Source organism: Polypterus senegalus, chromosome 6, assembly GCF_016835505.1.
Source record: "Polypterus senegalus isolate Bchr_013 chromosome 6, ASM1683550v1, whole genome shotgun sequence".
In the NCBI taxonomy this organism is placed as follows: Eukaryota; Metazoa; Chordata; class Cladistia; order Polypteriformes; family Polypteridae; genus Polypterus; species Polypterus senegalus.
Genome location: NC_053159.1, coordinates 71,380,302 through 71,406,432, shown reverse-complemented (window position 1 = coordinate 71,406,432; position 26,131 = coordinate 71,380,302).

The window sequence follows — 26,131 nt, the reverse complement described above, 5'->3', positions numbered from 1 at the left end:
GTTAGAAGCCTGGCAGCAGTGATTTGGATGAGCTGAAGGCAAGCAAGGGTTCAAATCGAACTACTGATAACTGTGTGACCATGAACAAGTCTCTTGACCTGCCTGTTCTCCAATCGGAAAACCAAAAGAAATGTAATCAATTGTATCATAAATGTTGTAAGTCTCCTTGGAAAAAGGTCTCAGCCAAATAAGTAAATGTAACTGTGCAATGTCAGGCCTCTCTGCTCTTACGTGTACCACTGAAAGATTACAGTAACTACATAAATGAAGGATAGACACTTCTTGAGCAAGAATTTTGTCTAAATGGCTGTATAGAAGTGTAAAATGCAGAATTAAGAAAACATGCTTTACTAATTTTCAATAAACCTGGACTGTTGTCCGCTCCAAGTTGGTTCATGTGCTCCAACTCTCCGAGATCCTATACTGAAAAATAAAAATGAAAAAATGGCTGCAGATAAGCATAATATCAAACACTGAGAATGAGTAACATTGTATTCAATTTTAGAAGTATCATAATTTTCTAAACTTTAAAAATAACAACATGAATTATGTTTTGAAATGATCATTTGGTTTCTTTTTTTTTAAGTTTTTGGCCCTGCCATCAGTTTTCTAATTTTCTTATCCAATTCAAATTTCTGGGGACTACCCTGGTGGCACAGAGCACAAGAAAAGAGATGAAAGATGGCATGCCAGTCCGTTACAGTGGGGTCACACACACATCCATACTCATGCTGGGGCAGTTTAGGCTGACCAGTTAATCTAACATGCATGCCTTTTGGATGTGGGAAGAAAACTGGAATAAACCCCACAAAGACATAGGAGAACATGGCAGTAGAGTGTTGTACCGTGTTAGACATAGATTGATACATGAAAAAGTAAGGTGAAATGACACCTTTTATTGGCTAACTAAATAGATTACAAATGCAAGCTTTTGTGGCAGCTAAGGCCCCTTCATCAGGCAAAGTGTAACAAAGAAACTGAAAAATACTCTAGCTTATATTGGGACATCAAAGTGAATATTTTCTTTCATTTTAACAACCTTTTTGTTCAAATGTTAGCAAAATTAATAAACCTTAGATGAATTAACCCTGAAAGAAGAGAACAATGAACTAATAAAATGTAGAGATAAGATAACCATCACTAGAAAACGTCCTGTAAGGGTTTTTTGAGGCGCATTTTCTGTAAGATAGGCCACTGATGTAGTCCGCTGGTCATCAGTCTGTTAGTCCACATATCTGGTCATAAAAGTCTTGTCACTATTCAGACCATTTTGTAGGTATTGGATTTAAGCATAAATGTGTATTCCCATTCTCTCCACTCCTGTTGGGCCTTAAGTACAGTGACCCTCAGATCCTTTATGCGGTGGCTATTACTGTTAAAGTGTGCTGCCACCAGAAGATCAATACTGTTCTGATTAATATGAAATCTATATGAGTTCATTCACTGGCACAGTGTCTGACCAGTTTCCCCTACATACAGTCCAGTGTTGGGGCACCTCATACACATGATTAGATAGACCACATTAGCAGATTTTATGTTCCTGCTGGCAATGTGGTATAACTACCTGATCTGTCATGTAGATATCTGCACAGGTGAACACCTGTTCTGTAGGCAGGGAGATGTGCCACTTGCTGCTGAGCCACACATAGAGTTTCGGACAATCAGTTGTTTGAGGTTTGGTGGTTGTCTGTATGCAAGGATCTGGGAATATATCCTTCAGTTTATTTTCTTTCTGTACCATGGGTTGAAGCTCTTTCATAATTTTGTGAAGTGTTTCCAGATGTGGATTATAAGATACAACTAGTGGGACCCAGTTCTTGGTTTCTGCACCTTTGTATTCCAGAAGGTTTTGTCTGGGTCTAACCGTAGCTCTCTTGATTTGTAGGTCTGTTGATTTGGGAGTATATCCATCCTGAGTTTCTGCAGTTGTGCGTCCTGATCCATTGTGTCTGAGCAAATACAATTGTAACATATTGCCTGGCTGTAGATGATGGAGTTCCATATATGCTTTGGGTGGAAACTGTCATTTCTTAAATATGTCCGTCTGTCTGTTGGTTTGTGAAAAATAGAGGTCATAAGGGTACTGTCCTTTATGCTAATGGTAGTGTCCAGAAAGCTGATTTTTGTTTGTGAATAATTTAATTTAAATTTTATGTTGGAGTGGAATGAATTGTAATTCTTATGGAAGCAAAGAAGGTCTTTTTCGCTTGCCGTCCAGATTATAAGAATGTCATCTATGTAGCGAAGGTAAAGCATTGTTTTATTGCACATGTTGACAATAAGTCCGGTTCTAATCTTGCCATGTATAAGTTTGCGTAGTGGGGTGCAAAACGACATCCCATTGCAGTTCCCATTAGTTGTAAGTAAATGTCCTGACCAAAAGAAAACACATTGTGAGTTAATATGAATTTTATCAGTTGTATCACTGGCTCTGTTTGTAAGCCATGTTGTTGCAGGTACGTCTGATAGGCCATAGTTCCATCATCATTGGGGATGTTTGTGTATAATACCTCCACATCCATTGTAACAAGGAAGGCTCCCTCAGAAATGGTGTCTAGGACAGCAAGTTTTTTAAGGAGGTGGGTGGTGTCCTGTACGTAGATGTGTGTGTTTCTGGCAAGGGGTTTGAGAATGCTTTCAACCCATCCTGAAATATTTTCCATCAGTGTGCCAGTTCCTGAGATTAATGGCCTTCCTAGGTTCCCATCATTATGGATCTTGGGGAGCATGTGGAAGTATCCCACTTTTGAATTCTCAAGGATTCGACTACTGATGTGATCCTTGATGTTAACAGGTAAGTTGCTTAACAATTTCTTCAGTTCTTTCATGTAAACATCAGCGGGGTCCTCCTGTAGTTTGCAGTAATAAGTGATATTAGAAAGCTGCCCCTGTACCTCTTTTATATAATCAGATGTGTTCATGATTACTAAGACACTCCCTTTATCGGCTGATTTGACAATGATCTCTGTGTTTACCCTTAGTGAATGTATGGCTTCCTTTTCTTGTAAACTGATATTGTATACCTGGTTCTGCTCTCGGTCCAGGATCCCAGTTTTGACCCTCTGTCGGAAGGTGTCTATGTATCTGTTCAGAGTAAGGTTTCTTCTGGGTTTTGGTTTCTATGTGGGATTTTTGGTGGAATTATTTTATTGAATCATGCTTGCTTTCTGTGTATTACTGTCCTTCTTATTATGGAAGAATTCTTTAAGTCTGAGCTTTCTGAAATATTCTTCCATATCACTGCAGAGTCTGATTTTGTCAATAGGTTTAGCCGGACAGAATGAGAGGCCCTTTGAGAGTACTGACATCTCATTTTCGTTCGGTGTGTAGGAAGAAGGATTAACAATACAGGTCTGGTGCTCCATGTTTATTGATGATGTGGGTAAGTGCCCAGCTTTCTGTCTGAGTTTTTGTAGCTTTTTCTTTTTGTTTTTGTTCAGAAGTCTCTGCAGTTTCCTGTAATATAATTGCAACTCTTTAACCATATCTTGCAAGTTGTTCTCCAGGAGAAGAATGAAGTTGTAGACCTCTTCTTGGATATTCTTTTTGAGGCTGTAGCAAATTTTTATTAGATGGTTTCATAGCCTCTCTGAGCTTCTGATGCATAGCTGTTCTGCAAATCGGCTGTTATAAGTGTGTTGTGAAATGGCGCTATATAGGCGCCCAACCCAACACAGACTGGACATGGACGCACACAACTTTATTTTTCTTCAGCTGGAGGGCACGTCTTCCCCGTGTCCCCCAGCCACAGCACAGTTCCAAAACACCAATAAAGCACCAAAACAACACACTCTTCTTTTTCTTCCACCACTCCTCCTCCAAGCTTCATTCTCCTCCTCCCGACTCTGGCTATTGAGTGGTGGTTGCTTAGCCCTTTTATAGTGCTCCAGGTGGTTGATTGCCGAGCGCTGGCTGCACTTCCAGGTATGACGAATACGCTGCCCATACGGGATCAGGAGTCCCAGCTGCAGCACCCACTGACGGTGCTTGCGGGACCCAACAGGGCTGTACTCAACTCCAATTCCCATGGAGCCCTTTGGGAAACTGAGGCACCACTCCAACCCAGGGGGGTGGCCATCTACCGTCCAGGGAGAGGTATTGCACAGTCCATGGCTGCTCCCCCTGAACATATAACGAAGGGGCGTCTCGGCTGGGGGCCACAGTGTATGGTTGGATTTTGTATCAAGAGGCCTTAAGGAATGAGGCTTTCCTTTTTGCATTTAGTCAAGAAGAACATTTCACTGTCCAAGTGGGTTTTCCATCTGAACAGATTGTTAACCTTAGATCCTTAAATGAGTGTTTCCTTAGAATTCCAAAAGCAAAACTTAAAAGAAGTGGTGAGGCGGCCTTCTGCTGTTATGCACCTAAAATCTGGAATAGCCTGCCAATAGAAATTCGCCAGGCTAATACAGTGGAGCATTTTAAAACACTGCTGAAAACACATTACTTTAACATGGCCTTCTCATAACTTCACCTTAATTTAATCCTTATACTCTGTATGTTCAATTCATTATAATAACTATTTACAGTGGCTCTAAAATCCGTACTGACCCCAACTCTTTCTTCTGTTTCCTGCGCCACCACCACCTACTCAAAGCATCATGATGCTCCAACACTGATGGACTAAAAGCCAGAATTCTACATGACCATCATCACCAAGTCCTTCCGTGAGAACCCTAAATACAAAGAGGACTGTTTCATTTATGTTAGGTAGAATGTGCAGAGGGGTCTGGACGGTCTCATGGTCTGGAATCCCTGCAGATTTTATTTTTTTCTCCAGCCGTCTGGAGATTTTTTTTTTGTTTTTTCTGTCCACTCTGGCCACCAGACCTTATTCTTATTCTATGTTAATTAATGTTGACTTATTTTATTTTCTTACTGTGTTTTTTATTTTTCTATTCTTCATTATGTAAAGCACTTTGAGCTACATTTTTTTTTGTATGAAAATGTGCTATATAAATAAATGTTGTTGTTGTTGTTGTGACTAGGTTGATGTTCATACCCAGAACTGTGAAGAAAGATTTCTATGGATGATTCTTAGAAACTATAAAATATTATTGAGAATCAGGTCAGGTCAGTTTAGGTTGAGAAGCATGCACAGTAATAGCGCAATGTCACACCCAAATAGACGAAATAGGATCCTGGTTGGCAAACCCCCCAGGCAGTCACATTGTCCATTCCCACCCTCCAGAAATGACCATCTATCTGCCGCAGCCAGGTGTTACATGTGGACATCTCCTTTGCCTGACAGGCCACTTGGGTCCTCAATTGTGAAGATCCAGCAAGCGAAATCAATGGCTGTAGTGCTGTAACTGATGCACCCTCACAATGCAGGTAATGCACCTCATGATTGGGAATGCAGGTCATCATATTAGAACAGCAAAGCATTTGTGTGAGTTTTGATATTATTTTGTGTGTCAGATATCATTCATCCATTGCTTTGTCTATTCTCATTACCCAGTTTAAGGTTTTGTAGAGCTGCATTTCTAATATCTGAAACAGTGCAGCCTGGCTGTCTTGAAGATTAGGAACAAATCCAGCCTAATTTCACATTAATAATGTTTGACCTTCTGTAGTTGGAAGCTAAAATCTGAAAATTAAAAAACTTCACAAAGCCCAAGTGCCATTTTTCAGCTACTGTATCACTTCTGCCTTTCTATTAATGACAAGGGGATAGTGTTTCAGTATTCCTGACAGCATTACGTAACAGAGCTCCTAAAGCCACAACATTTTTTCAAAGCCTCCAGGTTGAGCTGCATCATTATGTCTGCTCCTTGCAGTCTGTAACCTGATCCATGCATCACTCTGGTATCTGCTAATTCAATTTGGTTATCGCAATGAGAGAGATCAAAGGCCACTGTATTGTCTTTGAAATCTTACCCAGAGATTGCAATCTCCATATTACACTATTTTGTGGTAAAGGAAAAAAAACAACTGGAGACAGCTGAGCCATGAGATCCCAAGGAAAAAAGGAGACTGGAAAAAAATGATCATCCAGCTGTTTACAAACCCATTGTTCAAACAATTTTTAATGTACAAAGTGACCACATTAATGACAGGTTCTCAATAATGTATGTCATTGCCTTTATGTCACCTGTGTCATGTTCCAGTGTAGTAGTTGCTATTGTACATGAATACAGGCTTGTGGGCTCTGAGTAATACCTCTCCATCAATGAGCCTCTTCAGAGTCCTGTCACATGCCCTGATTTCAACAGCCCCCTTTCATTATACCAGCATCCCTCACTCCAAACAAATATACAAACATTTGCTTAATAATAATTGCCTTCATAAACAAGGTCACCCCATTGCCCACACTTATTCACCTAAAGGTCTTCTGTGGCCGGGAGCAAAAGGAGAAGAGCATCTGAAGGTCAGGCAGCTAGGTAAAAGCTGTAGGAACTCCATCAGTGCTATTTGATTCTAGTACAGAACGGGTCCTGTGTCCCATCTGCACACAGTGAACAATGAGCTGGAGAATTACTGGCAATTTACCCTTTACTTTGCTCCTTTAGCCGCATCTTATTAATGTTGATGAATCAACAATAATAAAACCTCCCAGTCCCATGTGACACTACAAAACATTTCCAGCAATTATCCGTCGTAGACTTAATTTACATACAGACATGAACAAATTTGTTGGAACCCTTACAGCTCACTTCAAAAACTGCCATATGCCTCCTGATAAGTGATTAAATGAAAAGCAATTGTTTTGTCCCATGTAGACCTGCAATTCTTTGATATGTAATTGAGTAAAGCAAAGCAAGTGTGAAAAGAGATCAAGTATGGCTTATCACTTAACACTGTCCCCTTGTCATTAATAGATAGTCTAAAATGGCCAGGACACATTTATTGGTCCCCCTTGAAAAGATCATAAATAATTGGATTTGAGTGATTTTTCAAACAAGCTGTTTTCTTGAATTAGTATCACACATGTCTTCAATCATGCAATCAATCATTCTTCCTATTTAATTGGAGAAGAGTAGTCACCCTGCTGCTTAGTATCATCGTGAGTCCTGCACTGAACATAAGGAAAGGAAAGGAAAGGAAAGGAAAGGAAAGGAAAGGAAAGGAAAGGAAAGGAAAGGAAAGGAAAGGAAAGGAAAGGAAAGGAAAGGAAAGGAAAGGAAAGGAAAGGGTAGACTGGGGAGATCCAAAAGGTACTTGTAGACAAGCATGTTAAAGAAGCTTGATGTTCCTCTGTTAACAGTTACAGATATTATTAAGATGTTTTAGGTCTATGGGACTGTAGCCAGACTCCCTGGACATGGCCACAAAAGGAAAATGGACCACAAAATGGACTGAAGTATAGTTTGTGTAACTCCATTAGGCAGTACACTATTGGCTGACAGAAAAAGGAACAAGTATGACTGTGCTAGAAGGTTGGTCATTCAGTTGGAAAATGTGACATGGGCAGCAATTTTCAGTTGTTTAAATTGACATGGTCTACCAACATAACCAACTAATCTTATATACCCCACAACTGTTTGTCATGTAATGTGACATCGGCTTAAGTGAAAGTTTCATTTCACTTTCATCCTCAATAGCCAGTGCAGTAACTACAGTATTATTGCTTACGACTATAAATTGACATTCAGTCAGATTCTTTATTTATTTGATGGACACTTCATTATCCTATTAATTACCTCTGCTCAAAAAAAGTCATGCTTGTATCAGTGATTTTCTCCAACATTCATCTTACTTAAAAGATTCAGTGATATTTAGAGCAATATACATTATTTAAAAATATTAATGCACGATAAACATAAAAAATGAAAAATATACAGTAACAGCTGCTGTTTTTATTCCTGCATGCATCATTCAAAAATGGAATGGAGGCAAAGTCAGTGTGTATTGGACAGATGAGCGCTGAGATGTTGCTTGTGGCGTGTGAGTAGTGTAATGATCTGACCATTTACAATGTACAGCTATTTTTTAGGACACAAGCAATAGGATTCAAAAAATGTTTTGCTCATACTTGAGGGGGATGGGATGGTACAGTTGCTCCAACATGTGGGCACTGGATCTGACTTGAGATCACTGGCAAAGAATCTGTCATAAAACAAGAACACCAAGTGTTTGGCAAGTAAGTGAGAGTAGTCTGGAGCTAAGGTTTGATTGGCTTGACCTGGCTGAACTGTGTGATGGATGGCAGGGCTGTACTGTGCTAGGGATAGACCCCTGTGACCTTACTTGACAGGTAGGCCAGTGTAGTGGATGAACATTGGTGGAATGCCTAACAATAGTACATAAACCCCTGACACACTGGGTGGTAGTACTCCTGGGTCAGTATGTCTATTCATGTGCTTGAAGGGAATGGCGGGAGTTATAGTCCCATAGAGCAGCCCTGCTGGGCTCTGTGGGTGCTGACAGTAGAGGACTGTCCCTACTTTCGGGGGCTTCCATCTGACCTGGAAGTGCTTGCTCCTTGAACTTGAAAGTAGTAATGGGGCCAATATAAAAGGGGCCACCTCTGTCTACTCAGTAATCACAGTCAGGAGGAAGTGGATGAGACTGCAAGGTGGGTGTAGAAGGAGAAGGATAAACTTAATGTTTTGTTATGTGGCATGGAAAGGAACAAAACTGAAAAACTGTAAATGTATTGTGTGAAATAAATGCCTTGTATTTGAACCCAGGACTGTGTTGTGTCGGTGTGTCTGGGGGTTTGGAGGGCTACAGTGCCTCCTACAGTTCGTAACTGAAACTCACTGATTTGTTGTGTTTTGTGGGACTTTCTTCTGTGGGATAAAGCAAAAATAATATGGTAGTTTTTTTACATCCAGCCTTATTGGAAATAAATAACAATAGTTGGGGTGACCTGAAAAATTGTTTTTAATCATATGTGCCTATATTAAAAAAATACTAGGCTGGCAAGATAATACCAGGGCACCACAACAACAAAGCACGGCAGCTGCGAGTCATTCTTGAAACCTTCACAAGAGAGAGAGCAAGGTTCATAACATTGCAGTGTGCAATCCCAGTGGCCCCTGTGTGTTCTAGATTTCCTGGGAATGACAACACACCAGAGCACAAATACAAATGGGGGTTTTCTGACCTGGGGGATGCGGTACAGCAAATTAAACTCTGTACGGAGCTGCCAGCCATCAGCACCTTTCCTTATGTCTGTCATATTTTTAATAGGGACATAATATTACTCCCGGTGATTCCGAAATCAAATGATTAGGATCCAATTTGAATGTATCAATAGACTTATAGATTATACTGTATTGTTACTTATGTAACATTGCTGTGATATTTAGAATTTTATTCATTACAGACCAATTTAAAATTAAGCTTGCTATATTTAACAGCTGCCGTGATTCCTAAAATAGTCATATTATGCAGAAATGTGGATACTTGCATAATTTTCCAACACTTGCAACCAACGTATCAGTTTTCGCTTAAAGGCTTACTGTATTAGATGAGAACCCCCATTCATTCTTTTCTCCCCAGTAGTAAAGCCAGATTTTGGCACAATTTTAAAATGAAAAGCTTTCTTGACAGTAAGTAGCATCACAACCATGTCCTACTTAGGGCAGTGCTGGAAGCCCACAGATAGATAGATAGATAGATAGATAGATAGATAGATAGATAGATAGATAGATAGATAGATAGATAGATAGATAGATAGATAGATAGATAGATAGATAGGAGGTTTTTGCATTTTATTATTATTCAATACTAAAATCACAGTGGATTTAATTTGGCTTTTTTAACACTGAGCAATAGAAAATGAGTCTTTAATGTCAAAGTGAAATCAGATCTCTACAAAGTGTTCTAAATAATTTACAAATATAAAATGCAAAATAATTAATCTCTTATTTTACAAGTGATGTTTTCCCCCATTTTAGTATAATTCTCTTCTGGAGTACAGACTGTGCCAAATGGTGACACCACTGCAATGTATTTTGTTTTATTTTGTTTCCAGCTCCAAATGGCCATTTGATTTAAACTGAATTTGATGGGCTTGAAGGATAACATCTAATGTCCTCTTAGTGACCACAAACCAGTCATATGAGGCTGTTGCGTGCATCAGCATCAAACTGTTTGGACTGTGACGTAATTTAAGACAATTTAGTAAAGACATCCATAATAAATGTGACTTTATTGTGCCTTCCTAAGGTTCTGGGCCAACCACCACAGAACCTTAATTAAAGGGATTTGGGGTCAGTTCTGTGAACAAATATGTTCTTGCCTACTGTGACATGAATGTAGTATGGTAGGCCATGATTATAGATCCCAGCATGCAAGCTAGTTGCTGAGTCCTTAATTACCACAAAGCTTTTTCTAGAGCATTACAAAGTCCCAAGAAGAGTTTTAGGGGGTCTGTAACAGCAAACTGATGATTTGCACACCCACACTCACTCCTGCCATGTTAACTCCAATTCAATTTAGTTGTATTTATTGTAATTATACCTTTGAGTACAATGAAATGTTATAATTACTTTTTCCACTGGTACAGAAATCAGTGGCATTGCAGTACAGGGTACAACAACACAGCAGACACAAATTACTAAACAAAGCAGTGACAATTTTAAACCATAGGAAATTAGATTAAAACCATAAATTCTTACCATTGCTGGTGGAAAGTTGGTGCATTGGGACTGTACAATCCCAAATAAGATAGTTTAGAGCAAATGATGTTTATAATCTTGTCAAGATTTGTGAAAAACATTCATCTTTGTTTTTCCTGGTATTTCATTATGTTATTCCAAATTTTCACAAGTCACAGTTACAAAAACATTTACTTGAACCTTAGTGTGGTCTCTATGTGGAGTTTGTATGTTCTTCCCACGTGCATGTGTTTCACCTTTCTCGTGCCCTCTGATTTTCCTGCCACAGACATTCATGATTAATTGACTGTTGAATCTAATTTGACCCCCATAAGAGGAGATGTTCTATACGATGAGCTGGCCCCTTGTCTAGGGTTAGTTTCTGCCTTGCGTTAGACGCTGCTTGGATAGATTCCAACACTCCTGAACCTTCAATCAGTTTTATAATAGAATAACGGATGGACTATTGGAAACTTGTGCTGTAAGGGAGTTTCTAGTAAATAAGAACAATGGGCAGAAGAAATAGAATTATTGCACCTGTATTGTCTTGGGAATAATTCTGTATTTTTATAAGCAATGGAGGATTTAAAAGAAATACAGGTATAATACAGTCATGATTGTTGATTGTATTAGCAGGAGGCAAAAATTATAAAATTACTGTAAAGAGCTGTGCAAGTGCAGAGTAAGGACACTGTCAGCATTGATGAGGGCAGAAGAATGGCCTAAAGAGGACCTTCAGAAGAGACAGAGAAACAGAGACAGAGACAGAGAAGCACACATGAACAAGGAGAGGCTCTATATAAGTCAAGGAAGACAGAGGAGCCTTTAGGCATGGTGATCCTGAAGGGCAACAGGCAGTGACAAAACATTCATGATCCTGGGGGGAAGGAAACTCTATAGATACCAGGGGTGTCCAATCATCTCTGAAGACAGAGTATGAACATTAAGGGCCAGCAATAGTATTTTAAAAATGGAAGGTGACATACACAGCCATCAACTGGGAAGGAACAAAGATTGGAGTAGAGGATGCAATGATCTATCTGCTCCACAAAGCTTAACCTCACCTGAACAAAGCTGACAGCACTGTGAGGATTGTATTTTTTTATTTCTCCAGTGTATTCAGTACCACCCAGCCATCCCTTTTAATAGGTAAACTCAGAGATATGCAGGTGGATGAGCCTATGGTGCCCTAATGGACTATCGGTCAGGCAGCCTGCAGTTTGTGAGACTCAAGGACTGTTTTTGTGTAAGCAACAATGGAGCACCACAAGGAACAGTCCTGTTGCTTTTTCTCTTCACTCTGTACACCTCAGACTATAAATATAACAGCAGGCCTTGTCACTAGAAGAAATTCTGAAATCATTCTGCACTTATAAGGTGTATTGATAAAGGGAATAAGACCAAGTATAAGAGTCAGGTGGAGAAGTTTGTTTCTTGGTGCAAAGAGAATTGTCTGCATCTTAACATCAGCAAAACCAAGGAACTGCTAATTGACTTTCACCTCTCGAAAGAACCCCTATGTCCTTTCACTATTCATCGAGTGGATGTAGAGGTGGTCAACTCCTACAAGTACTTGGGGGTCTACATTAATGACAAGTTGGACTGGTCTCAGAACACCGAAGAACTATATAAGAAATTGCAGAGCAGGCTCTTTTTTCTTAGGAGACTGTATGGGTAGTAATATCCTTCACATCTTGTACAACTCTGTGATGACCAGTGTGATTTTCTACCCTGTGGTGTACTAGGATAGTAACATTACTTCAGGAGAGGCCCTCTGAATCAACATGCTAATTAAAAGTTATGGGATGCATTTTAGCCTCCCTGAAAGATGTAGCAAAGGAGATAATTAAAACAAAACTGAGTGTCATTATGAACAAAGCTGTACATCCTCTCTCTGACACACTAACACTGAGGACTTTCAGTCAATGAATCATTTAGCAAAACTGTGTCAAGAAATGCTACGGGGCTCAATTATGCCAACAGGAATACACCTTTATAATGCCTCATTTGGACTGGAACAGTCAAGGCAGATGTTTCTCTTTAAATGTTTCAGTCATTCTGGTGTGTGTGTGGCAAACCATTGTTTGTGTATATATTTATTTATTTAGAGAGCTTCTGTGAAAAGCTAATTTCTATCTGTAGTGATCTGAAAGGATTCTTAAAAGATTCTAAATAATGCAGTATTACCACTTTCCAAATAAAGATTACTCTTTTATTATAAGGATTCCATGATCAAATGTGTAGGTTAGGGAGTAAAGAATGCTCCAGAAGCAGCACACTGTTTTCAAGATAAACTGGAAATGGGTGCATATGATTATGATTTACATGTTTTCTGACTGTCAATGTGGATTTCTCTCTAGATATATTAGATTCTTCCAGATACCAAAGATGATCAGATTAAAGTAGTTAGACATTCAAAGTTGTGAGTGATTTAATGACAGCAAATGCAGGATTGGTTCCTGTGGCTAATCTGAAACTGGATTAAGTGGGTTTGGTAAATGGAAAAAATAGAACATTTATTTTTTGGCTTAAAGTCCCTTCATATCAACTTATATATATATATATATATATATATATATATATATATATATATATATATATATATATATATATATATATATATATATATATCATCATCATTGCCTGGATCTCCGGGCACATTCTATTTTTTCCACATTCTTTTTCTTTAAAAATTAATTTAATTCATTGGTTCCTTTCTTTTGTTACTTGCTAACTTGATGAGGTCATTCTGTGTTTCATGATGTGTTATGCATTCAAGGACGCTTCCTCATCATGCCTTTTCACTCTGCATAAGACAGCTGACAACATGTCAGAACAAGGGTTTAAAATTCAGACTCTATTAGTACTTTAGCAAAGAAAAACATCTCTTCAAAAAGAATGAAAAAGAACAGCTTTTTGCTCAGGAATTTCAATTTCCAACTAAGCATTTAAGACTACTGCTTTTGATTTATCCCTTTAAGTGAAACTTCACTGCATGTTGTGGTTAAAATATGACTTTAGAATATTTCCATATGTTTTTAGCATTTCTATAAATTAGATTTTTCAGGTAAAGAAGTTATATTTACTCATCAAGGCACCAGTGAGTGGTGATGTGTTTTGTGTTAATCAGAATCACAATCACAATCACTTTAGCGTGTGAAGCGTACCAGAATTGACTTTGGTTAGGTGCAACATGAAATACTAGCACAATTACAACCCACCATTAAACCTTACACTGTGTAAACCACTACACAAAAACAATGATTTCTTAAACAAAAAGTTTCAAATTTCAATACGTTAGCTCAATAATGAGAAAAAACATTCAAAATGATATATTCAGATATTCAGCAAATATGAGTATATAAGAAAACACAAGCAGCACAGTTACCATTTAAATATTGCAAAAATGTTAAGATTAACCCTATGTAAGTTTGTTTAGGATCTAAATACTTTGAGGATAGAAGCTACAGAGATGGCATGTAGTACAGGTTACAATAGACCTTTATCTCTTCTGTTTTGGCAATATAACAAACAGATGGGTGATGGGATGGATGGAATCAGTTGTAATCTTTCTTGCTTTCTTTTTCGCCAATGATTTTTCTTTGAAAGAGTGGAGGCAGAAGGAAACCAAACGGTGATAGAGGTGGTCACAATACTCTCAATGATGGCTGAGTAAAAATGTAACAATATCTGCCTTGATATGCTAAGCTTCTTTAGCTGGAAAAGGAAGAACAATCTCAGCCTGGCTTTCTTAATAATGGAGGTAATGTGCTAATTAACACATGGTATTACGAATCTCATTATACTCTGCTAATGTGGTAATAATGACCATATGTCCTATTGTTTGACCCTTGCTTGTCCCAAGACTGTAATTTCTGCTTAGTATTTTCAAATCTCTTCCACCCAAAAAACAAAAAAAAAAAAACAAAAAACTTATTTTTACCTAGAAAAGTACTTTCGGTAGTCACAGTACTTTTTCTAAATTTTCTTCTTTAAAAAACATAGTTTTGTTTGCCCTGCCACTGATACCCACAAGTAGATTGAGAAAATATTCAGACCCCTTCACTTTCTACACACTTTATTGTGTTTGTAGATTTAATTTTAAATGGATTCCTTTGTCATTTTTGCCCACCAATCTACACTCAATAACCCATGTGAAAGGATCGGACAGACAGAGAACTTGTGGAGTCTGAGTTGGGAGGAAGAGGACTACACTTGCCTGGAGGAGTAAAGGAAGAAGTGAGGAAAAGACAAGAAAACAAAGGCGAAGGAAAGAAAAAGCTGGAATTGTTTGATTTGGATAAAGCCTCTATGATACATGGGACTGTTGTGATGTAATTGTGTCTGGAATTTGGGGCTCAGTGATGCCCCTTGCAGGCCACAGTTCTTACTTTGTTTATTGAAGTATACTTGTTTCTTGAATTATTTCCATTTTGTTTGTAGCCTTTTTTTTCTTTTGTAGATTTGTATTATGATTTATTAGATGACTAATAAATTTAGATTTTAGTCTTCTTTATTTAAATTAAAAACATTTAATATAGCATCATGTTTGGAAAGGGCCGTTGTTAGTCAGTTTTGGCATTTCCTTCTGGGAATTTGGTAACACATAATTAAAAAACAAGGGTAGAACCTCTTTATCTGGCACATGGTATATCTGCACCCCTGAGCCTTTAGCAGCCCTTGCAGGTCAAGTATCTCAAGTTTTCTGCTTGGAATAAGTTGTCCTTTAGTTGCTTGTTTTAAATGACAACACGGTACTTCTCTTTCCATTTAGTGTGCAGTATGTTGCCATTTTAAGCTTGTAATGTAATAATAGGCCTTTTGCCAATCCTTAACTTTAAAGAAAAACCTTATCGGTCAACAGATGTTCTGGCTTCTTTTCAATCCTCTGCAACCTTCCTCGTCCACGCTAGTACCCCTTAGCAGATTCTGTTCTGGGTTCTTATAGTATTATTTATAAGCCATAGTGCCCATGAGTGGTGCCTTGCTCTCCAGCTACTTCATTGGCTATATAAGGATAAACTGGATGTGAGCTGAATAATGGATGACCAAACTATGTGACAGATTCTCAAGCAAGACTTTTCTGGTATTCACAGTAGGAACTCACAGTTGAGACAGACTGCATGTTACAGCATCTTAAAGTGTTAATATCATCTCTGCTGTAAAATAAACAATCTTTAAAAAAAATTACATGACTGGCATAGTCAAAAGCAAAGCTGTAGCTTGAAGCCATTTTTGGCGGCCTAGTTTAGAACATCAAAGGGAACAAATGGAAATGAATTCTCTTATGTGCCAAGATAACAAAATCCTAGCAAATAGTGCATCAGGATATCTAAAATGACCTCTGAGAACCAGAAATGTTAATATGAGCATACAGGGGTAGTGCATGGAATTGTACATTGATTGCAAATTGATCTTCTTCTTCTTCTTCTTCTTCTTCTTCTTCTTCTTCTTTCGGCTGCTCCCATTAGGGGTTGCCACAGCAGATCATCTTGTTCCATATCTTCCTGTCCTTCTTGCTCTGTCACACCCATCACCTGCATGTCCTCTCTCACCACATCCATAAACCTTCTCTTAGGCCTTCTTCTTTTCCTCTTGCCTGGCAGCTCTATCCTTAGCATCCTTCTCCCAATATACCCAGCATCTCTGCTCTGCACATGTCCAAACCAAAGCAATCTCACCTCTCTGACTTTGTCTCCCAACCGTTCAACTTGAGCTGACCCTTTAATGTACTAATTTCTAATCCTGTCCATCCTTGTCACACCCAATACAAATCTTAGCATTTTTAACTCTGCCACCTCCAGCTCTGTCTCCTGTTTTCTGGTCAGTGTCACCATCTTTAATCCATATAACATAGCTGGTCTCACTACCGTCCTGTAGACCTTCCCTTTCACTTTTGCTGATAACAGTATGTCACAAATTACTCCTGTCACTCTTCTCCACCAATTCCACTCTGCCTGCACTCTCTTTTTGACCTCTCTTCCACAATCTCCATTACTTTGTACTATTGAGCCCAAGTATTTAAACTCATCCACCTTTACCAACTCTAATCCCTGCATCCTCACCATTCCACTGACCTTCCTCTCATTCATACACATGTATTCTGTCTTGTTCCTACTGACATTCATTCCTCTCCTCTCTAAAGCATATCTCCACCTCTCCAGGGTCTCCTCAACCTGCTCCCTACTCTCGCTACAGATCACAATGTCATCAACAAACATCATAGCCCACGGGGACTCCTGTCTAATCTCGTCTGTCAACCTGTCCATCACCATTGCAAATAAGAAAGGGCTCAGAGCCGATCCTTGATGTAATCCCACCTCCATGTTGAATGCATCCACAACTCCTACCGCAGACCTCATCACTATCACACTTCCCTTGTACATATCCTGTACAGCTCTTACATACTTCCCTGCCACTCCCGACTTCCTCATGTAGTACTACAGCTCCTCTCGAGGCACCCTGTCATATGCTTTCTTCAGGTCCACAAAGACACTATGTATCTCCTTCTGGCCTTCTCTATACTTCTCCATCAACACCCTCAAAGCAAACATTGCATCTGTTGTGCTCTTTCCTGGCATTAAACCATACTGCTGGTCAGTAATCATCTTCTCTATTTTTAACCTAGCTTCCACTACTCTATCCCATAACTTCATGCTGTGGCTCATCAATTTTATCCCCCTGTAGTTACTACAGCTCTGCATATCCCCTTTATTCTTAAAAATCAGTACCAGTACACTTCTTCTCCTCTCCTCAGGCATCCTCTAACTTTCCAAGATTCCATTAAACAATCTGGTTAAAAACTCTATTGCTATCTCTGTCTTGGCTGCAATTTGATGAAATGTCAAAATAATTGAAATGGCAATGTTTACTGCACAATCACAAACTGCAATTTTTAGAACTCTAGAAGGTCTTTCCTACATCCATTCATCCACTTAACGAACCCACTTAATCTAATGTCAGGGCTGCAGTGAGACAGAGCCAACTGTGAATGAAGTTTCAAGCCAGTGTCACATGCACACCCCACTTATTCACACTAAGCCAATTTACAATCACTAATAAGCCTAATATAGAAACCTTCAAGATACGTGAAGAAACAGAAAACCTGAAGAAAAACCCATGCAGACCTGAAGAACTGTCCAAGCAGGTAAAACTCTCAGAACAATTTAGATGAAAACAGGTCATTCAGCCCAACATAACTCATCAGTTCTTATTCACCTAACTTCTGCAATATATGTTTAAGTGATGTTTGAACGTTCCCACTGCTCCAAATGGTAGCGTTTTCTTCTTTATATTTTGTTCGTCTTGAGAAGAATGTTTTTTAACATTTGTGTTAAATTTACTCTTAATAAGCCTGTGTCATGATCTAGTGTTTACCTTCAGTTTTTTCAACTAATTCTAGATGTCAGATATTATTTAAAACACAATTTTAAGTGTTTTGTAGACCAATGAATGTAGTGGTTGTTCGAGTTGATGCATTTTTAAAATTGTTAAAATTAAATCATGTTCTCCTGCAATGCTATTTTGAGGCAGATGTTTTGATTGCAGCAACAGTATGCTGCCATAAAAGCGTGTGACACATGACATCATTACTGTGATGGTGTGAAAGGTCAACATCTGTCCAGGTTTATGGATACAACCAAAAAAGCCCTAGACTTAGTTTCTTGGCATTATACTGTAATTTCCTACTGGTTACAAACTTCAGCAAGTGTATTTTGCTTAGCTTGCAAGCCTTTGCTCATCCCTGATTTTCTTCCTATGCCCCCAGCACTATTTTTGGTTTCATGTCCTGTGCTTGTTTCTCTAGATTCCTGATCTCCTGATATTGATCTTGGCTTGTGTATGTGCCTTTTTCCTTTCTTCCAATTCCAGCTTTCACCTGTACCCCATATTCTAATTCGGTGTTTCTTAAATTATGGGTGATAGGATCTGAACATTTCTGCGATGGGTCTCCATATAATTGTAAAATTAGATAAATTAATGAAAGTGATTTCTGCGGCAAGTGATATGCCACCTGCTATTTAGCATACTATTTATTGTGGCAGTAGTATGGGGTGCATCATGGAACAATTTAATTTCTGTGGCACAAAAATATAACAAGAATTCCCTACCTCCCATCTCACAACCTTATTAAACAATATGATAGACAAATACTGACAACCAAAACGTGTATGAGAAAGGGAGAGAATGGAGGGACTGACACAAATGAGCTTGTGATGTACAGAAAGCACAGTGCTAAGTTTAAATGTCAAAATGAAAATAACAAAAATGTGACAATTTGCATGGTTTTATGAAAGGCGAGAGAATTCAAGTACAAGTATTTATGTAGAGCAGTGTCAGTATTGCACACCAAATGTAACTGCAGTGGCCATCGACACCTCCCTTATGGCTCATTACATGTTCTCCGATACAGCATACAGTACATTGAATCTAAATCTGTAACTGAAGTTCATGGAAGATTTTGTATTACGTTTAATGTGCTTCAGTGAGGAAGAATTCCTTCTGATCACAGTATTTCAAAGTAGTTCAATAAATATCCCTCTACTGGTATTGTGAAGGAAATGTTTGTTAAACCACTGAGAATTACAACAAATCCAAAAAATATAAAAAAGTTGAGACAAGATGCAGGCATTGAAAACGATGTCAGCTGGTAGAGTTAAACCTTTCAAACTGCGCTGTTCAAGTAGAGAATGCATATTTCATTTTTAAGAGTAAATTAACTTTTTTTTTCTCAGGTAATTGAATTGTTAAATGGAAAGCGGAGTATGTTAAACTATATATAAACACATTTAGTAAAATGTGTTGTTAATGGATTATTGGTGGAGTTATTTTGAAAAGCATTACTAAATAATATGTAATAAGCTGCATTGATTGATTAATTGTTCCTTACAACAACAACAACAACAACATTTATTTATATAGCACATTTTAATACAAACAGTAGCTCAAAGTGCTTTACATATAAAGAATAGAAAAATGAAAGACATAATTATAAAAAATAAATCAACATTAACATCGAATAAGAGTAAGGTTCAATGGCCAGGGGACAGAAAAACAAAAACTCCAGGCGGCTGGAGAAAAATAAAATCTGTAGGGATTCCAGACCATGATACCGCCCAGTCCCCTCTGGGCATTCTACCTAACATAAATGAAACAGTCCTCTTTGGATTTAGGATTCTCACGGAAGGGCTTGATGATGATGATGGTCACGTAGACTTCTTCCTTTTAATCCGTCCATCATTGTTGCTTAACTGGCACCATGAGTCAAGTAACTAAGTTAGGTGGTCTTTCAAAGTATCATTTCAAAAATCATCACACTCATGCCACTCTCACCCGAAGAATTTCATTCTCTCAGCTTTATTAAAGCTTACATTGAGCATATCCATTGGCAGTGATAATACATACCTCAGGAATATATTCCTGTTTGAAATAATAATTATTTTGGATTTAAGCCCTAGATGCTACTTGTCTAGTGTTTGCAAGGGTTTTCTTTCGGTGGTCTGGTGTTCTCCCACATTTCAAACACTTGCATGTTAGTTGGATTGGCAATGTTAAATTGCTGTGAGTGTATTCGCCTTGTGATGGACTGGCTTCCTCTCTGGGAGTCGTTTTTGCCTTGTGCCTTATGCTTGCTGGAATAGACTCCAGCTTTCCCACGACCCTGCTTAAGGAAATGAATAGAGGAAGTATTAACAATATGTTTGCTTCTAAGTTTTCTCTTTTAGTGATAGTTATGTGAGAAATATGCTTGATTGGCAACAAAAACTTTTTGTTATACTGTCATTGTTACATGTCTCCTTATGATTCTGTGATTATGATAATAATCCTCTTATTGGGTCCCGGTACGGTACCGATTTTCTAATTTGTGTCAGATTAAATAATACCTCAGTTTAAAGTAATAGCTGGAACTCACTGTACTATTTGGTTTCATAATTGTAAAACATTTAATCATGTATCATTATAATGTCTTACACCATAAGTACTCAACTTAAAGCCCACGGGCTGGATCTGGCCCTTAGACCTTTATAATGCATCCCACTTCCTCAGTGTTCAAAACATGCTATACACGATCCTGCAATGCTGGTTAATTTTATCAAAGATGCCCCCCTTTAACGTGCATTTAATATTTAAATCCTATTTGTATAACATTTGCATTTACACAGGGCATTAACATGTGTCTCCAGTATCTGCTCTTGTTTATCTTCACAGCACAGCTCACCAAAATGACTAACCTGTAGTTAAAATGAAAACTGGTTGCTTTTAATGAACAAGTGAAAAGAAGGTGTCATGGCACTCTGCCACAAAGAACGCTAGTGTTTTAGCATGATACCAAAGATATGACAGTCTCATGAAAAATGCAATTTTGCTCACTTTTTAAAGCTGCTTGTCTTGCAATCTCAGCCCTACATAATTCTTTACTATTTCCTGCTGACGTGATTATTGTATGTGGATAGAAAATACATTTACATTTCCACTTGTGTTAAATGTGATCGCTATTCAGTTCTGACCAACTCTGAATGAGGTCCGTGTAATCAATCACAAGCACGTTTAGATAGATAGATAGATAGATAGATAGATAGATAGATAGATAGATAGATAGATAGATAGATAGATAGATAGATAGATAGATAGATAGATAGATGTAACCACCAGGGAGCGCATGCAGCCCGAAACCCAAGACACAGTAATACCCAGCACACTTCCGAGTTAAAATAAAGAATATTTATTCCAACAATGCACTGTTTCAGGTACAAAATTACCCCCTTTCTTAGGTGGGAAGTCTGCCCTCCTTTTACAATTTTCCCCTGCAGCAATCAGTGTCCAGAGCAGAGGTATTTGGTCAGTCACAATCTGGCCTCTGCAAAAAGAATAAAATACAGTCATTATGGACTCTTTGTGGCCACTGTTGTAAAAAATGCGGCTTTGACCCAATACCACAGCATGCTGGACAGTGTCTCTAGCAGTGTCCCAAACTATGACAAGTGAAGCAGCACCCTGTCCAAATGGTAAAGCAGAGGGTAAGCTGATTATGCTCTGTTGCCTCCTATGAGGTTTTTATTTGGAGCAAACCTTGCTTAGGCATGTTGTCCCCTGATGAAGTTGCCATAGGTGGGGTTAAGCATTCACATGTCTTACATGATACAGATTGGCGTACCTGATTGCCCACATCCACTTTGTAAGGTGAGTCTTTCAGATTTGCCAGTTTGCCAGACTGCCAGTGTCCTTTTGTGGACTCTGGATAATCTGAGACCCTCTATCAATTAACACTAGAATTACCAGAGCCTACGAAAAAACTCGTAATTCCGTCCCACCTTAAACTGCTTCTTAAATCCCTTCACACCTCTCCGCCAGCGTCCTTTGTTCTCTAAATGTGCTGATAAAGAGAAGCTAGGAGCAGCCGGCTATTCCATCCCCCCACCAATTTAGAACGTACATGAACTTCTCCCAGCTCATGCCTTGATTGAGTATCTGGGAGTGAAGTGGAGTTTTAGAGTGGAAATAATAGATCGTTGTTTGGAACACACGCATTTCATGTCTGTTCCGTTTCTACAGTAATCTGTGTCAACACATTGTTAAAACAGAAACTTTTTTTATATTCTAGTAGTAGATGACAAAATGTAGGCATAAACTATATAATGTATGAAGCCTGAAGTCCAAATAGCAAAGAAACATTTTCACAAGAATAACACAATTGCACTTTTATTCAAACATATAACTGCAGAAAGAAAAAGCCGCCTTAACATGCGACATTGACACCAGTTTGCTATAACTGACTCCGTGGTTCAATAGATACAGCCCCCGCTTGGGAATCAAGGGGTCACGGGTTTGATCCTGCGCCCCTCCCTTTTGAGAAGTAAACTGTTCTTAGTCTTACTGTTTTAGAATAAAAACATACATTTGATTTGAGTCTGTAACGGCCGGTGCAATTTATGATCTTTGTAAAGGTTAGCTTTTTTTTTTTTTATTCACTTTTCACTCTCTCAGTCGCGTTCAGAATCAATCCATACAACCCCATCTGACACGGCTGTTTTCACTAAAGACGCGCTATAGCTCTGCAGTGTACCACGATGCATACTAACGCACCCACCGGGTTCTGACACACAAACGCTGGCGAAGCTGCCTTCTTCGTATCTCACCGTCACTTGCTTTTCTTTTTATTCAGTTTTATTGAGTGTTCCTGCCAGTCCCCGCATGTTGCTGTATGCTTTTTCTTTGCACCCAGGACATGCAGAAGAAAGAATGGTAAAGACCAACTTCGCGCTATATGCAATCATCAGACACTCCCCATCTGCCCGTGTCGTTCAAACACAGGAACATATATTGGTGTAAAAGTATAACAAAAGTGCACTTTTATTCAAGTGCACTTTTTCCATCGCCTTTTTCTGTAAGAAGCAGTGTACACACTTCTCTCTATGCTGTGGTTTCTATTACACACCTGGTACACTGCAGAGCTATAGCGCGTCTTTAGTGAAAACAGCCGTACATTATATAGTTTATGCCTACATTTTGTCATCTACTACTAGAATATAAAAAAAGTTTCTGTTTTAACAATGTGTTGACACAGATTACTGTAGAAACGGAACAGACATGAAATGCGTGTGTTCCAAACAACGATCTATTATTTCCACTCTAAAACTCCACTTCACTCCCAGATACTCAATCAAGGCATGAGCTGAGAGAAGTTCGTGCACGTTCTAAATTGGTGGGGGGATGGAATAGCCGGCTTCTCTTTATCAGCACATTTAGAGGACAAAGGGCGCTGGCGGAGAGGTGTGAAGGGATTTAAGAAGCAGTTTAAGGTGGGACGGAATTACGAGTGTTTTCGTAGGCTCTGGTAATTCTAGTGTTAAAGAGGGGTCCTTCACAATCAGGGTTTTTTTGTAATTTTAGGCTATTGTTTTCTCCTAACTCATTTTAGTTCTGTCAGAACAACCACTACTTGGCACTCTTTCACATTATCTGGGGCTTCTTCACACAGCTTCCCCATTTCTTTACCCTATCGGACCACAGCAGTTTAAGTAGACACCTCTGAGACTTAAGGTTCTGACCTAGCAAAATTCTCTTCAGTTTTAAACACCACTGTTAGAATAAGTGCTGCGAGGCTCCCCTCAGTTACGTTAGAGTTTTGCACTGTGTCCCTTTACTCTGTACCATACAGGACTGATTTACCTGTATGTACAAATTAATACACTCAGGCAGCCCTATTCCTGTGCTGTGGAAGTACCTGTCCACAGCCTTAAGCCATGCCCGAGCCATCTCCTTCATCTCATTTTTAAATATCTCAATATAGTCTGGATTGTTCTTATCGGATGAAGGAGCTCTTCCAGGTGCTGAAGATTGAGTCGGCCTTCGGACAAGTTTGTCACACTTCAGATGGGACTTCGGCTTCCCTTGTTCTTTGGAGATGAGTCATAGCCCATGCTCTGATTTTACGCATGCTCTGTCGGGTTTCACTTGGCAACCTGGGAAATAGAGTTCGGAAGTCCGTTTCTTGGGACAGCCTGTTCCATCTCAAATAATTTGGTGACAGGGTCCAGACTCGTTATATTCAAAGGAGGAAAATTCACATACCCCAAGTCGATGTGATTTTAGCCTTCAGGTTGACGATCGTGATGTCTGTGTTGACGTCGCTCTGGCTTCTTGGCCTCTCATGGCCTGACTGTTGGGGAGCTGAAATATATCAAAGATGGCATGCCATGGGTCCTCCATTTTCACAGAATGTGTCTGTGTAGGTCTTTATGATATTTTTCAGAAACTTTGGCCCTTCAACGGTACATACCTCATGCACCTTTCTTTTGTGAAGAGGTCTGCTGAGAAAGCCATCCATTGTTCCCTTGCAAGGTATTCTTTCTGTCCTGTGCACTCCTTAGTGATGACCAGGGATCCATACACCACCTATTAGTTTCCTGATGCCTGAATTGTTTTACCCAATTTATGGTCCAAAGGTGTTGGATTTAAGGTCTGGATTTATAAGGTCACAATAAATGTTTTGTTCCAGGTTTTTTCCAACCAGACGGCCAGAAAACCTGCTGACTACACCAATTATAACCACCAAGGGGGTGTCACGCAGCCCCAAACCCAGGACAAAGTGATACCCAGCAAACCTTGAAGTTAAAATGAAGAATACATATTCCAAAAGTGCCCTGTTTCACAATCACCTCTCCAGAAATCATCCAAAATACACAATAATTACACAATTCTTTCTCCTTTCTCCTCCAGTTGAGTGTTACCCGCTGCTTCCAAACTCTGACTCGGCCATGTAAGGCAGCAGGCTCTCTTTTACGCCAGACCCAGGAATGCTTCTGGTTCCACACCATGTCTTCCACAGCATACTTCTGAAAGTAAGGAGGTCCTCCCCCAATAGCAACCCTTTATTGTTACCTAGGGACCCAGACAGGGCTGCATTTCCTGACTCCATATCCAAAGTACCCCTGCGAGTGTGTCAAATGAGTTTCCATGTGAGAACCACTGCCATCTACGATTTGTGGGATGGAATTGCTCGCTCCTTCCATTATTTGATACCAGCCTGACACCAAGTTATTCGTTTGTTCCGCTGGCCAATCCATCTGCCATTCCTCTTTGGCATACCTTCCAAGTACAAAATCACCTTCTTTCCTGGCTTGGATGCCTGCCCACCATAGACAGATAAACATATATACGAACGTCCCCCCAAACACAGATAAGAACTTCTAGCTCCGATAATAGAAAATTACTACTGTCGACAACAGTCTTGTAGGTGGCAGTAAGATGATAAGACTTGTCCATATACTGTATACCATAGGTTTACACTTAAAAGCCATTTACATTTATATTTGAATACATTAAGTCCAGCTTGTTGTGTCCATGCCGATTTTCTACATGTGTACATGGATGCATTTTGATTTAGCTCCAAGCTCTCACCTCTGTCCAGACTGCCACTCTCATTCAGATTAATGCACAGACCAGGGCACTTACACATGTACTTTATCGGTGGTCTTCTAAATCTCAGGGTGCAATATGCTTAGCTTGGCAGCAGCACTTTTTACAGTGCTCATCTTTATTTTCTTCAGGAGAATATTTTGTAGTTTTACTTTTGTTTGTTTTTCCTTTAGCAAGTTTGCTCTTTATTTTATTTGACATCCTCAGATTGTTAAACCTGACTAGAGCAGTAAAAATGTTAGAGTTGGCCATAATACTGACATCATTTTTTACTCTCAGTGCTGATTTTTGGATCTGTCCACAAAATAAAGATGGTCTGTGACGATGTGGGTTCTGGCTCCACACTCCCTTTGATGTTTGGAAGCACTTGAACCCAACACCGTCGATAATGAAACCGAGTGAGCTAGTCAGTGAAGGCAATAAACATCTAAGCAAGGGGTGGTGCAAAAAGTGAATAGTGCTTTTATTTAAAACAGTCAACAAAACAGGTGTTCAAATAAATAGTGCAGTTCATTCAAAAAGTTCTTCATTGAATAAATAAATAATCCATAAAAACAGAAGTGAAAGTGGAGATTAAAACCAATAGAAAAAACAATCCTTTAAAACCAGAGGTTAAAATCTTCTTTAGGAAGCAGTCTTTAAAACAACAAACAAGCTCGGTG